The sequence below is a fragment of the Oncorhynchus masou genome, chromosome 22 (genome assembly GCF_036934945.1).
Source record: "Oncorhynchus masou masou isolate Uvic2021 chromosome 22, UVic_Omas_1.1, whole genome shotgun sequence".
Lineage (NCBI taxonomy): Eukaryota > Metazoa > Chordata > Actinopteri > Salmoniformes > Salmonidae > Oncorhynchus > Oncorhynchus masou.
In genome coordinates, this window is record NC_088233.1 from 21,247,105 (window position 1) to 21,261,621 (window position 14,517).

The following is a 14,517-nucleotide window of genomic DNA, read 5'->3' on the forward strand; positions in this document are numbered from 1 at the left end:
GGAAGCCAAAGTGGCAGATGTCACATTGTTTAAGCAAATGGAGGAAATAGAGGGGACTGGGACCGGCTGCCTCAGCCTGCCTTGTAGGATGTTTACACTTGTCTTAAAGAGAGCCTCCACCACAAAACACATAAACAGCTTACCTCCACACAAGAAATTAGTTTGCTAAACACGAACACAGATTAAAAAGACTAGTTAACTGTGAGACAGAGGCGATGACCTGAACCGTCTAATTCCTAGTCTGACCTCATCCGTCTGTCTGCCCATTCACCCAAAAGATTTATACCCAACTCACCCAACAGACAGGCTGTTGGTCTGTTTGTATGTCCATTTGCCCATGCGTCCCAAATAGTTACACCCAACTCAGCTGCAGGCAGCAGCCTCGCCCAACAGACAGGCTAAGGATCTGTCTGTCCTTCCATCTGTCGGTTCTCTCAGGAGGTTCAAAGGAATGGAGTGGCTGCCAGGCAGGGTGGGTGAAATCCCACCAGCCTTGCTCAACAGCGTGGTCCAATTTCATTAACGCCGCATATCTCATATCAGCACTGATGCAGAGCAGCTCCACGCAGCCAAATCATGATTCCCATCCAGCAAATGACCAGGCTCTCCGGTGAGGTCTGGTCTAAACCAGACATCCCACTCCATGGCTAACACCAAAAGCAGAGAGAGAGAGAGAGAGAAACAGTGCCAGCCTCAAACTCTGCAAGAGGAATGGTCTCTTTATTCATATATCCCTTCCATGATTTATTTCATCCACTCTTTGGTAGAGAAGTGTAGTGAATATATAATGTGTGGCTTGCATTTACTGGGTTATGGAGTAGAATGGAATTCAAATAACCAGTGTCCGTTACAGCCAAAGACAAAAGGGTTCCTTTTCTTTCATCGGTTGCCCCTGCATCAGTGCCACTTGAGTTACAGTTTTATTGTTTTGGGGATGGGGTCGAGCTCAGGGTTGGACATGGGAGGAGGCTGCACTGTTATCCTGATGGCTTTTGTGGACTGAGTGAAAAGCACAGCAGGGGGAGGTTTATTCAAACGGCAGAAAGAGCGAGTGACCACAGATGGTGCAGTCAATAACCTACCGCCCACACCTATCTCCATACCACCAGGGGTGAAGACAGCAAAGCACACAAGCAAGGCAGCACACCTCAGCACAAAGCAGAGGGGGCTGGCGAGACAGATGGTAGGTGTAGGAGTGTGGTAATTGTAAGACAACCTCCTGTAGGAAGTGAGAATTCCATGAATCCCAATCTTTATTAATACCTCCGAGTCATTAGTGAGCACACTGGTGATGACCTGAGCTTAAACAGGGGTAGGGGTTGAGCACTGTTAACAGGTTCCCCGTTACTGTTAATAATATCCCTTTCAAATCAACACGAAAAGCAGCCAACTTTAAAACTCACATTTTTTGCCACCTTTTCTTTATATTGCCGGTAACAAACCTGTACTTTTGTCTGCCAAGCGAGGTAGTCATGAATGAGGTAAAGTTCTGTCTGTGGCTTAGTATAAAATGTAGCCGTAATGCTGAAGCGGCATTGGCACGCACTACGCTCTTGATGGTTGCTAGACAGCTCCCGTTACTAGGCTGTTACCATCCTTGTGGCAGTTCTAAACTTTGCGAGGCATGTCACTTCACCCATCATGTCGCATAGCCCACCACGATGCATGACCTGTTTTCTTAACCAGAACTGGATGGATCCATAAAGAATAACCGTGGGAATGAATATCCCTGAATGATGAAAATATGGGCTAATGCAATTGAAATGGGCTAATGCAATTGAAGTCATGTAGCAAATTGTTGCTTACCAAAACTCCCACAGCAGGGCTGGCAATATGGGCGGGCCTTAGGGGGCCTGGCCCGCCCTAACGCACCTCATTGCCCATCCCCAAAAATAGAAATATTGACATTTTATTTGAACCGAGATGCGGACCAATCTCAAAGAAAGCATCTGAGCGAGCGAAAAAGCACCCCTCAGCATCAGATCGATTGTCTACAAATACTGAGACAGTCTGGACCAAACGAGTATGGTGTGTCATTCCATTTCTGTCCAGACAGCATCAAATACATGGGCTACATACAGTGGGACAAAAAAGTATTTAGTCAGCCACCAATTGTGCAAGCTCTCCCACTTAAAAAGATGAGGCCTGTAATTTTCATCATAGGAACACTTCAACTATGACAGACAAAATGAGAAGAAAAAAAAACAGAAAATCACATAGGATTTTTAATGAATTTATTTGCAAATTATGGTGGAAAATAAGTATTTGGTCAATAACAAAAGTTTCTCAACACTTGGTTATATACCCTTTGTTGGCAATGACAGAGGTCAAATGTTTTCTGTAAGTCTTCACAAGGTTTTCACACACTGTTGCTGGTATTTTGGCCCATTCCTCCATGCAGATCTCCTCTAGAGCAGTGATGTTTTAGGGCTGTTGCTGGGCAACACTGACTTTCAACTCCCTCCAAAGATTTTCTATGGGATTGAGATCTGGAGACTGGCTAGGCCACTCCAGGACCTTGAAATGCTTCTTACGAAGCCACTCCTTCATTGCCCGGGTGGTGTGTTTGAGATCATTGTCATGCTGAAAGACCCAGCCATGTTTCATCTTCAATGCCCTTGCTGATGGAAGATACATGGCCCCATTCATTCTTTCCTTTACACAGATCAGTCGTCCTGGTCCCTTTGCAGAAAAACAGCCCCAAAGCATGATTTTTCCACCCCCATGCTTCACAGTAGGTATAGTGTTCTTTGGATGCAACTCAGCATTCTTTGTCCTCCAAACACGACGAGTTGAGTTTTTACCAAAGTTATATTTTTGTTTCATCTGACCATATGACATTCTCCCAATCTTCTTCTGGATCATCCAAATGCTCTAACAAACTTGCCTGGACATGTACTGGTTTAAGCAGGGGGACACATCTGGCACTGCAGGATTTGAGTCCCTGGTGGCGTAGTGTGTTACTGATGGTAGGCTTTGTTACTTTGGTCCCAGCTCTCTGCAGGTCATTCACTAGGTCCCCTCGTGTGGTTCTGGGATTTTTGCTCACCATTCTTGTGATCATTTTCACCCCACGGGGTGAGATCTTGCGTGGAGCCCCAGATCGAGGGAGATTATCAGTGGTCTTGTATGTCTTCCATTTCCTAATAATTGCTCCCACAGTTGATTTCTTCAAACCAAGCTGCTTACCTATTGCAGATTCAGTCTTCCCAGCCTGGTGCAGGTCTACAATTTTGTTTCTGTTGTCCTTTGACAGCTCTTTGGTCTTGGCCATAGTGGAGTTTGGAGTGTGACTGTTTGAGATTGTGGACAGGTGTCTTTTATACTGATAACAAAGTTTAAATAGGTGCCATTAATACAGGTAACGAGTGGAGGACAGAGGATCCTCTTAAAGAAGAAGTTACAGGTCTGTGAGAGCCAGAAATCTTGCTTGTTTGTAGGTGACCAAATACTTATTTTCCACCATAATTTTCAAACAAATTCATAAAAAAAATCCTACAATGTGATTTTCTGGATTTTACAGGCCTGTCATATTTTTAAGTGGGAGAACTTGCACAATTGGTGGCTGACTAAATACTTTTTTGCCCCACTGTATAGTAAGACAGTGGGCTCACTGTCTAGAATAAGCCCAATGCGCTTCTTGCAAATTGGAAAAGAAAGTTGGCAGGTGCACAGTTTGGATGCTGGCTTCCCCTAAAGTAAATGAGATCACTTGTTTTGGTACTGCCCATATATAAAACTTGTTTTTGGTCGCAGCTTTAGGAATGGCTGAAAAATTGCAACATTTACCTGTATAGCCAACTCTGCAAATAGTGCTGCTGGAAGATTTGAGATAAATCGATCGGTAATATAATAGTCTTCGTAAATGAAAGACTTTTTCCACAGTTACATTACAGCCTTATTCTAAAATGTATTAAATAAAATGTTTTTCCCTCATCGAACTACACACAATACCTGACCCCTCCTGTCTCAGTCTCCAGTATTTATGCTGCAGTAGTTTGTGTCGGGGGGCTAGGGTCAGTTTGTTATATCTGGAGTACTTCTCCTGTCCTATACGGTGTCCTGTGTGAATTTAAGTATGCTCTCTCTAATTCTCTCTCTCTCTTTCTCTCGGAGGACCTGAGCCCTAGGACCATGCCTCAGGACTACCTGGCATGAGGACTCCTTGCTGTCCCCAGTTCACCTGGCCGTGCTGCTGCTCCAGTTTCAACTGTTCTGCCTGTGATTATTATTATTTGACCATGCTGGTCATTTATGAACATCTTGGCCATGTTCTGTTATAATCTCCACCCGGCACAACCAGAAGAGGACTGGCCACCCCACATAACCTGGTTCCTGTCTAGGTTTCTTCCTAGGTTTTGGCCTTTCTAGGGAGTTTTTCCTAGCCACCGTGCTTCTACACCTGCATTGCTTGCTGTTTGGGATTTTAGGCTGGGTTTCTGTACAGCTCTTTGAGATATCAGCGGATGTACAAAGGGCTATATAAATACATTCGATTTGAACACCCCATGATGAAGTGAACAGGTTTAGACATTTTTGGAAATGTATGAAAAATAAAAAACAGAAATAACTTATTTACATACAGTCGTGGCCAAAAGTTGAGAATGACACAAATATTCATTTTCACAAAGTCTGCTGCCTCAGTTTGTATGATGGCAATTTGTATATACTTCAGAATGTTATGAAGAGTGATCAGATGAATTGCAATTAATTGCAAAGTCCCTCCTTGCCATGCAAATGAACTGAATCCCAAAAACATTTCCACTGCATTCCAGCCCTGCCACAAAAGGACCAGCTGACATCATGGCAGTGATTCTCTCATTAACACAGGTGTGAGTGTTGACAAGGACAAGGTTGGAGATCACTCGGTCATGCTGATTGAGTTCAAATAACAGTCTGGAAGCTTCAAAAGGAGTGTGGTGCTTGGAAACATTGTTCTTCCTCTGCCAACCATGGTTACCTGCAAGGAAACACGTGCCGCCATCATTGCTTTGCACAAAAAGGGCTTCACAGGCAAGGATATTGCTGCCAGTAAGATTATACCTAAATCAACCATTTATCGGATGATCAAGAACTTCAAGGAGAGCGGTTCAATTGTTGTGAAGAGGGCTTCAGGGCACCCAAGAAAGTCCAGCAAGCGCCAGGACCGTCTCCTAAAGTTGATTCCGCTGTGGGATCGGGGCACCAACAGTACAGAGCTTGCTCAGGAATGGCAGAGGCAGGTGTGAATGCATCTGCATGCACAGTGAGGCAAAGACTTTGAGGATGGCCTGGTGTCAAGAAGGGCAGCAAAAAAGCCACTTCTCTGCAGGAAAAACATCAGGGACAGACTGATATTCTGCAAAAGGTACAGGGATTGGAGTGCTGAAGACTGGGGTAAAGTCATTTTCTCTGATGAATCCCCTTTCCGATTGTTTGGGGCATCCGGAAAAAAGCTTGTCCGGAGAAGACAAGGTGAGCTCTACCATCAGTCCTATGTCATGCCATCAGTAAAGCATCCTGAGACCATTGATGTGTGGGGTGGGAGTGGGCTCACTCACAACTTTGCCTAGAACACAGCCATGAATAAAGAATGGTACCAACACATCCTCCGAGAGCAACTTCTCCCAACCATCCAGGAACAGTTTAGTGACGAACAATGCCTTTTCCAGCATGATGGAGCACCTTGCCATGAGGCATAAGGGGCTTGGGGAACAAAATGTCGATATTTTGGGTCCATGGCCAGGAAACTCCCCAGACCTTAATCCCATTGAGAATTTGTGGTCAATCCTCAAGAGCCGGGTGGACATACAAAAACCCACAAACTCCAAGCATTGAATGGGCTGCCATCAGACAGGATGTGGCCCAGAAGTTAATTGACAGTATGCCAGGGCGGATTTGCAGAGGTCTTGAAAAAGAAGGGTCAACACTGCAAATATTGACTCTTTGCATCAACTTCATGTAATTGTCAATAAAAGCCTTTGACACTTATGAAATGCTTGGAATTATACTTCAGTATTCCATAGTAACATCTGACAAAAATATCTAAAAGACACTGAATCAGCAAACTTTGTGGAAATTAATATTTGTGTCATTCTCAAAACGACTGTACACTACCTTTTAAAAAATGTGTTTAAAATAGTCCTTTTCAACATTATGTCTACACTGTATTTCTGATCAATTTGATGTTATTTTAATGGACAAAAAAAGTGCTTTTCTTTCAAAAACAAGGACATTTCTAAGTGACTCCAAACTTATGAACGGTAGTGTAAGTATTCAGAGCGTTTGGTCCGTAGAGCTCAGAGAAAGGATTGTGTTGACACACAGATCTGGGGAAAGGTACCAAAACATTTCTGCAGCATTGAAGGTCCCCAATAACACAGTGGCCTCCATCATTCTGAAATGGAAGAAGTTTGGAACTACCAAGACTCTTCCTAGAGCAGGCCAGCCTGAGCAATTGGGGGAGAAGGGCCTTGAACCCCAGGGAAGTGACAAAGAATTCAATGGTTACTCTGAAAGAGCTCCAGAATTCCTCTGTGGAGATGGGAGAACCTTCCAGTAGGACAACCATCTCTGCAGTACTCCACCAATCAGGCCTTTATGGTGGAGTGGCCAGACAGAAGTAACTCCTCAGGAAAAGGCACAACAGCCTGCTTGGATGTTGCCAAAATACACCTAAAGGACTCTCAGACCATGAGAAACAAGATTCTCTGGTCTGAATGCCAAGTGTCACATCTGGAGGAAACCTGGAACCATCTCTACTGTAAAGCATGGTGGTGGCAGCATCATGCTGTGGGGATGTTTTCAGTGACAGAGACTGGGAGACCAGTCAGGAACAAGGGAAAGATGAACCGAGCAAAGTACAGAGAGATCCTTGATGAAAACCTGCATCAGAGAGCTCAGGACCTCAGACTGGGTCGAAGGTTCACTTTCCAACAGGACAACAACCCTAAGCACACAGCAGAGACAACACAGGAGTCAATGTCCTTGAGTGGCCCAGCAAGAGCCCGGACTTGAACCCAATCCAACATCTATGAAAATAGCTGTGCAGCGACGCTCCCCATCCAACCTGACAGAGCTTGAGAGAATCTGCAGAGAAGAATTGGAGAAACTCCCAAAATACAGGTGTGCCAAGCTCGTAGCGTCATACCAAAGAAGACTTGAGGCTGTAATCTCTGCAAAAGATGCTTCAACAAAGTACGGAATAAAGAGTCTGAATACTTAAATAAAATGTGTGTGTGTGTGTTTAAAATGTGTTCAAAAACAAAATTGCAACAAGTTCTAAAAACCTGTTTTGCTTTGTCATTATGGGTTATTATGTGTAGATTGATAAGGGGGAAAAAAACTATTTATTACATTTTAGAATAAGGCTGTAACGAAACAAAATGTGTTAAAAGTTAAGAGGTCTGCGTCCATATGGCAGAGCTGGGGTTAGTTTTACTTCAGATTTTTGTGATTAACTACGTGACAAAGATTGAGAAACTAAAACATTATTGAAATGATACTGTTCCAGGAAAATTAGCATATAAAAATAAATCAGAACTGTCACATTGATTGGTCGAAACAGTAGGATAAGCTGTAAGCTTCCCCAAACTTGAAACTCACAAGCTGCCTATGGTCTTTACTAGAACACCTGTAAAATAAGTTGTGAACACCCGAGCACATATAGGAGGTCCTGTGAATAAATAATAACGTGCCAGCCTATGATCAAAGGCCCTTCCAACTGATTAGTTCTAGCGCCGGCCCTGTCCCAAAATCATCCAAGCATTATATTAAATTTGAAGCATTACCTGCGTGTGGTCAACTATGATCATTTAATCACCGTTTTGACAGGGACAGCACAATCACGCTGCTTTGAAACAAGCATGGGGACTCGTCTTGATAAATCAGTCAGATTTTTGTTTTCACTGAATATCAGTTTGGATATTGGTTAGGCTACAATTAGGCTGGGGAAATGTTAGCTAAATTGATGTGAGAGCTGCTCATGATTAGTGTAGTGGATTATGTTGCTCTTCACCGGTTTAGTAGCCTACTCCAGACAAAAGCTTGACTGATAATCAATGGGATTTTGTTTCACTGACTCTCCGTCTGTATAGGCCATTTTGTTCATCGTCTCTGGCTGGGAAAATAAGTGGAGGTGTAGCTCATCTGTCACTGATCAGAAACTTTTAGCATACAATAATGTGCAGCCTATAACATAGTCAAACTCAAAATATGCTATTCTTTTGAAAATTCATTTTAGTGTTTCTTAGGACCTGCCTAAAATTAGTAATGGACTTTTGTGATGGTGTATTTTAAATGGATTTATTGAAATAGACCACTCACATCAGTCCACCCCTACTCCCGCTCGTCAACTTGCCGGCATGTGCACAGGATTATAGATCTGGTACAACACAATCATACCCTTCAACCTTTCCTTCAAGGAAACACTGTTTTACAGCCTCACAAAACAGATTATCTGCAAAAATCATTAGGTCATAACCGACTTCTTTCATAGTGTCAACAAAGCACAAGCCTTGGGCACTATAGTAGCGCACAAAAGACTACAATAAATCTGCTACTCTCTAGCTGTTCCATTTTTCACCAGAATGCAATCACACAGACCACAGAGTTTGAATGTCTCATAACCTTCTACATGATGACACCTTTTAGTGTGTTCCTGAATGAAGATGCTGAGGAAGAACAGCTGCCTGCCCATAAACGGCTCGCTGGTATCACCCAGCAGCCTCGTAGGCACAGTTAGATTGATTATATTGTTCATAAAACCACTGCTATTACATTCTCCCGATGCGTCACCATAAAATCAACTGATCACAGAAAGGCTGATACATGATTTGTATTGTGATCTCACAAGTATCATGAAAATCTCTGTTGAGGGCATTGGGTCTATTACATAATGTAGGAAACAGCTGGCAACTAAAAAAGTACTTCCAGGTTGCCCATTTGGGGAAAAAAGTTCATGACCTTGGTTAGTATTTTTTTCCCCCGTTGGGATGGACAGTAATAAAAAGGAATGAAAAACAGGATATCCAAGACGAGTCAAGACTTTAGGAAACTAGTAGGCAGAGCAGACAGAAAACAGACAGCTTCCCATGTTTTCAACATTCTGAGAAAGCATTCCATGAGCTGCCCTTTGTGGCGTCTTCTCTCAACGTCAGGGGTTCTCAAAGTGGGGTCCGCAGCAAGAACTAAACAAATATATAATTGTTATTAACATTACTAGCAGATTAAACAGATTTTGGCCAAGGGACCCGTGAAATAACTTGAGGTAATACGATGTAATTTTATTACTCTTAAATTGATGTTCTTAACCATGGGCAACATGGGCCTGGGAGGCTCACAGAGATATTGGTATCAACATTACTCTGCCAATTATACATTTTAATACATAAATGCACTGTAATTTTAGCTATAAACTGCAAAGTCCTTTCTGCCACATGGAAAAATGCAAGATATTAGCTTTTAAACCCACAACAAATATCTGCCACACACACACAGCTCAAAAAAATAAAAGGGAACACTTAAACAACACAATGTAACTCCAAGTCAATCACACTTCTGTGAAATCAAACTGTCCACTTAGGAAGCAACACTGATTGACAATAAATTTCACATGCTGTTGTGCAAATGGAATAGACAACAGGTGGAAATGATAGGCAATAAGCAAGACACCCCTAATAAAGGAGTGGTTCAGCAGGTGGGGACCACAGACCACTTCTCAGTTCCTATGCTTCCTGGCTGATGTTTTGGTCATTTTTGAATGCTGGCGGTGCTTTCACTCTAGTGGTAGCATGAGACGGAGTCTACAACCCACACAAGTGGCTCAGGTAGTGCAGATCATCCAGGATGGCACATCATGCTCTTCACAGATGAAAGCAGGTTCACACTGAGCACGTGAGAGAGTCTGGAGATGCCGTGGAGAACGTTCTGCTGCCTGCAACATCCTCCAGCATGACCGGTTTGGCGGTGGGTCAGTCATGGTGTGGGGTGGCATTTCTTTGGGGGGGGGCACACAGCCCTCCATGTGCTCGACAGAGGTAGCCTGACTGCCATTAGGTACCGAGATGAGATCCTCAGACCCCTTGTGAGACCATATGCTGGTGTGGTTGGCCCTGGGTTCCTCCTAATGAAAGACAATGCTAGACCTCATGTACTGGAGTGTGTCAGCAGTTCCTGCAAGAGGAAGGCATTGATGCTATGGACTGGCCCGCCCGTTCCCCAGACCTGAATCTAATTGAGCACATCTGGTACATCATGTCTCGCTCCATCCACCAACGCCACGTTGCACCACAGACTGTCCAGGAGTTGGCGGATGCTTTAGTCCAGGTCTGGGAGGAGATCCCTCAGGAGACCATCCGCCATCTCATCAGGAGCATGCCCAGGTGTTGTAGGGAGGTCATACAGGCACGTGGAGGCCACACACACTACTGAGCCTCATTTTTACTTGTTTTACGGACATTACATCAAAGTTGGATCAGCCTGTAGTGTGGTTTTCCACTTTAATTTTGCGTGTGACTCCAAATCCAGACCTCCATGGGTTGATAAATTTGATTTCCATTGATAATTTGTGTGATTTTGTTGTCAGCACATTCAACTATGTAAAGAAAAGTATTTCATAAGAATATTTCATTCATTCAGATCTAGGATGTGTTATTTTAGTGTTCCCTTTATTTTTTTGAGCAGTGTATATAAAGTTGAATTCCTGGGGATTAGATTTGTCCAGCCATGCACTGCCGAAGTCATAGTAAAACTCCTTGTATGCTATTATTATCATCATCATCATCATCATCATCTCACTCGAGTTGTGATCGGATTATGTTCTGGTCCCTGATGAATTTGCCATCACAAAAGGGGTCCCTGGCCCCAAACAGTTTGAGAACCCCTGCTCTACAAGACTATTTGGATAATGTACTGTAAAGAGAAAGTCTCAATGTTGGTTTTGGTAACGCAAAATGGTGGTGTCAGCACAACGAGTCACAATTACTGCTGGGAATCATGTTTAAATAAAGAGCAGGCAGCTTAGTGTACATGGCTTTCTGGATCCCCATCTTATATTGGGAAATCGCCCAACAGACACTACGGTCTCACCAGCCATTCAGAGTACTGGCAGCATTAGGCCTATGTTCTGATTGCTCAAAGTAGTAGAAGTAAAATTGTGAAAACATTGAGCTATTAATCATGAACTTACACCATTTATTTGCTTCCAATATACTCGTATGCCAGATTCTGCTCAAGTCGCCTAAACAAAACATGAATCTAGTACCACAAGTAAACAAAACATGAATCCAAGTAGACAAGTAGCGTAAACACAATATAAATGTATTTTGCCACAAAACAAATTATATTAAAACATAACTAGATCAACAGGGACAATGATGTGTGCCCCCACCCATTGAAGCTTAATCAAGACCAGTGATACTAGCAAGAGCAGTGTGCGGGTTTCTTTTTTCTCATCTGCCCCCACCCATTGCCTTGCATACATATGGACAACAGTCCCAGCCACTCATCTTCAATGCCGAGGGGTGAACCTCTTATTTCAAAGGCAGTGGGGAAGACCACAGGGGCACCCTTTATGATGGTTTGGGACAGGACCCCGGTCAGCAACTTGTGGGGGGGAAGGGCCGACAGGCACAACCAGGCCACGGAGAGCATGCCATCGCTAGACATCAAACCAACAAGAGGGGCCACTGGGGCCAAGAGAGAACCGACAGGGGAAAGTTGTTGTTCTCTGTTCAGCTGGTCACAGGGACAGAATGACAGATGAAGTCTCATTTCACCCACACCCCTCAACTGGCTTAAATACTAATGAACTATCCATCATTTAATGATAATACATAATATATAGGCCTAAAGGTTCCAGAGTGGCGCAGCGGTCTAAGGCACTGTATATCAGTGCTAGACGCATCACTACCGACCCTGGTTTGATTACAGGCTGTATCATAACCGGCCGTGATTTGGAGTCCCATAGGGCGGCACACAATTGGTCCAGCGTCATCCGGGTTAGGGTTTGGCCGGGATAGGCCATCGTTGTAAATAAGAATTTGTTCTTGACTGAATTGCCTAGTTAAATAAAGGTCAAATAAAAATCTAATTAAAAAAACATGATGTTCAGTTTAGAGTTGTAGATTCCTGTAATATCACCTATGAATAATTTCCTCTAACCTTGAAATCAAAATAACTTAAACTTTAATTCCATTTGGTGGGGAAGGATAAAAAAGCTTCTCCTGGAAGATGCTTAAGAAATGAATGTCAGTTGAATGACAGATTAGGCTCTGATTGAAAACATTGCCAGCCAGCCAAGAGAGACTGCCAAAGCCAGACAGCAAAGAACTAGAGAGGATGAAATACGAGGATAAACTATTGACTTGAATAATAATCACTCTTAGCTTTTCTCCATACAGCTCTCAGAAGTTATCAGTAGAAAGAGTAGGATATGCTTTATATTTATTTTTTAAGTAGAATCACTGGAGTTGGTGTCAGGCATAACTGTCAGATGGACAATAATGGTGGTTGCACTGCCAGTTGATAGGATAGTGGAGGTTGAGAGGGTCCTCTCAGACAACTATTTGTCCAAATAAAGCATACCAGTCCTCATCTTCCAAAAGAGAGGCTGCGAGGCTGGGAACTAGCACATCAAACATATTCCTCTCCTTTCCTCTGGGGTTGCTTGAGGTTCTGCTCCTTGAGTAATCAATGTCTGTACAAAACTTGCCTCCGGCTTCAGATATATGCTTTGGCAAATAGAGACACCCGTTAAAAGATGCTACAAAACTGGGGTGCCAAAAATATTTCAGAAACTTGGGTTTACAATGAATGGAGAATGTTGTGTTTTTTAGTAAGTATTTTACAAATACAACTCATGACTTATGTCTGCAACACCAAAGGTATGTGTGTGTAAAATTAGATAGTGACAGCTTTAGCAGAGTTTGGAACAGCACAACAGCATTAATCTCAAGGGTCAAGATTATGTTGAATAAAAGAGCCAAGGAATTTGTACAAATCAAGAGTCTGGGAGTAGCGACTGATGGCAATCTTCCCTGAACATAATATTTTTTTTTAAATCCAAGTATAGCCACTTTCCTGTCTTCACACAGACTAGCCTATGGACAAAGGATAAGGGAGATATCACATGCTTCCCCTTATTTCCAAATGACACTGACAATCACATTATATACTTTTAGTTCATGCTGCCTACCACTATTCATGAAAAACAGAATGGCTATATAGGATAAATATACAACAAATCTAAGGTAAATAGTCTGGAACATACAGTTCTTACACAGAGTATACAAAAGTTAAAAGATTTGCAATGCAAAGAGGACAGCAAGGTATGCAGATGAAAGGACATTGCCAATATCATGGAACTACTCATGGGGTAAATCAATCTTTCAGAAAAAGTCATATGGGGAAAACTACGACTATCTATTGAGGCCAAATAACTCAACTTCAAAACCAACAGAGTGAGATCAAGGCTGATCCACCATAGAGTAACAGGTTGTCTCTGTGTGCTATATTCAGACCTCTGTTCCCCAAGAGGAATGCTCCAGTTGTATCAGCTGTGTTATTATTACCCCATTTGGCTCGCTTTGCATGACAAACGGGAGGTTCCGCACCCACAGTGTCCCTTATGACTGTGCATCACCCTTCTAATACAGCTGAAAGGCCTTAGTCATCACAAGCGAAGGGGCTACACACATTCCTCACAAATGAGAGCTTCTGCTCAAGTGTACACAATCTGGTAATTCCTAAAGCAGCATTGCCCCCCCCCCCTCCAGCCCTCTCTCTGGATTTAAGGTTTGCTATGGAGACATGAATAGGTGGTATGTCAGAGCTCCCAACAGCTCTGGAGAACGCAGTTCCTTGGCCAGGGCCAAGTCCCCACGGTTACCACAGAGCAGCAGTAACTGCCCCTTTTCTGTGTACATTTGTCTGGAAAAAAAGCCTCTTGTATGTTTGCAGGGGGCTTGGAGAGTGAAAAAAGTTGGGAAATTAATGTTAATGGCCCCAAGCCAAGTATCAAAAGAAGCACGTGTATAAATCATGTATAAGCACCAGGTTTTATTGTTTGCGTTTGTTATTTTGAGACCCGGGCTAGTTTGAGGTGACAAGAACACTCCAAAGCAGAGCCATTTAAATCAGAACGTTCTGTTAAAAAGGATTAGGACACGCCTAAAATAAGATGTGGCTATCTTTACAGCCCGGGGCTGCAGACAATGCCTGATGAAGGTATATTTGAAACAAGTCATACAAAACACAAGGAAGGCAAATGAAGTGAACCCAAATTAAAGGATAGAGCATTTGACAACAGTGGGAATGAAAGGGAACAGAGTACAGACTGACAAATCGAGAGCTTGATAGTATAAGGTTATATCTGCAAAGATAATTCTGAAATAATTGGCTTTCATTGGTTTGAATGGTGTCAGAAATTGTTATATTTTATTATTATGAATTTAACATAATTTGGGGTATTTAGAGTACTATATAGTACTATTCTGTTCAATATTATGTCAATAACTCAATGTTGACAAATGCAGTTAG

General features: G+C 42.9%; 1 protein-coding gene across 4 annotated transcripts in view; it reads right to left on the bottom strand.

The window, feature by feature from the left end:
• The window catches only part of LOC135509168 (SLIT-ROBO Rho GTPase-activating protein 1-like), a 162,317-nt gene that overhangs the window by 146,930 nt on the left and 870 nt on the right, over window positions 1–14,517 (bottom strand). The gene's annotated exons all lie outside the window — the stretch shown is intronic.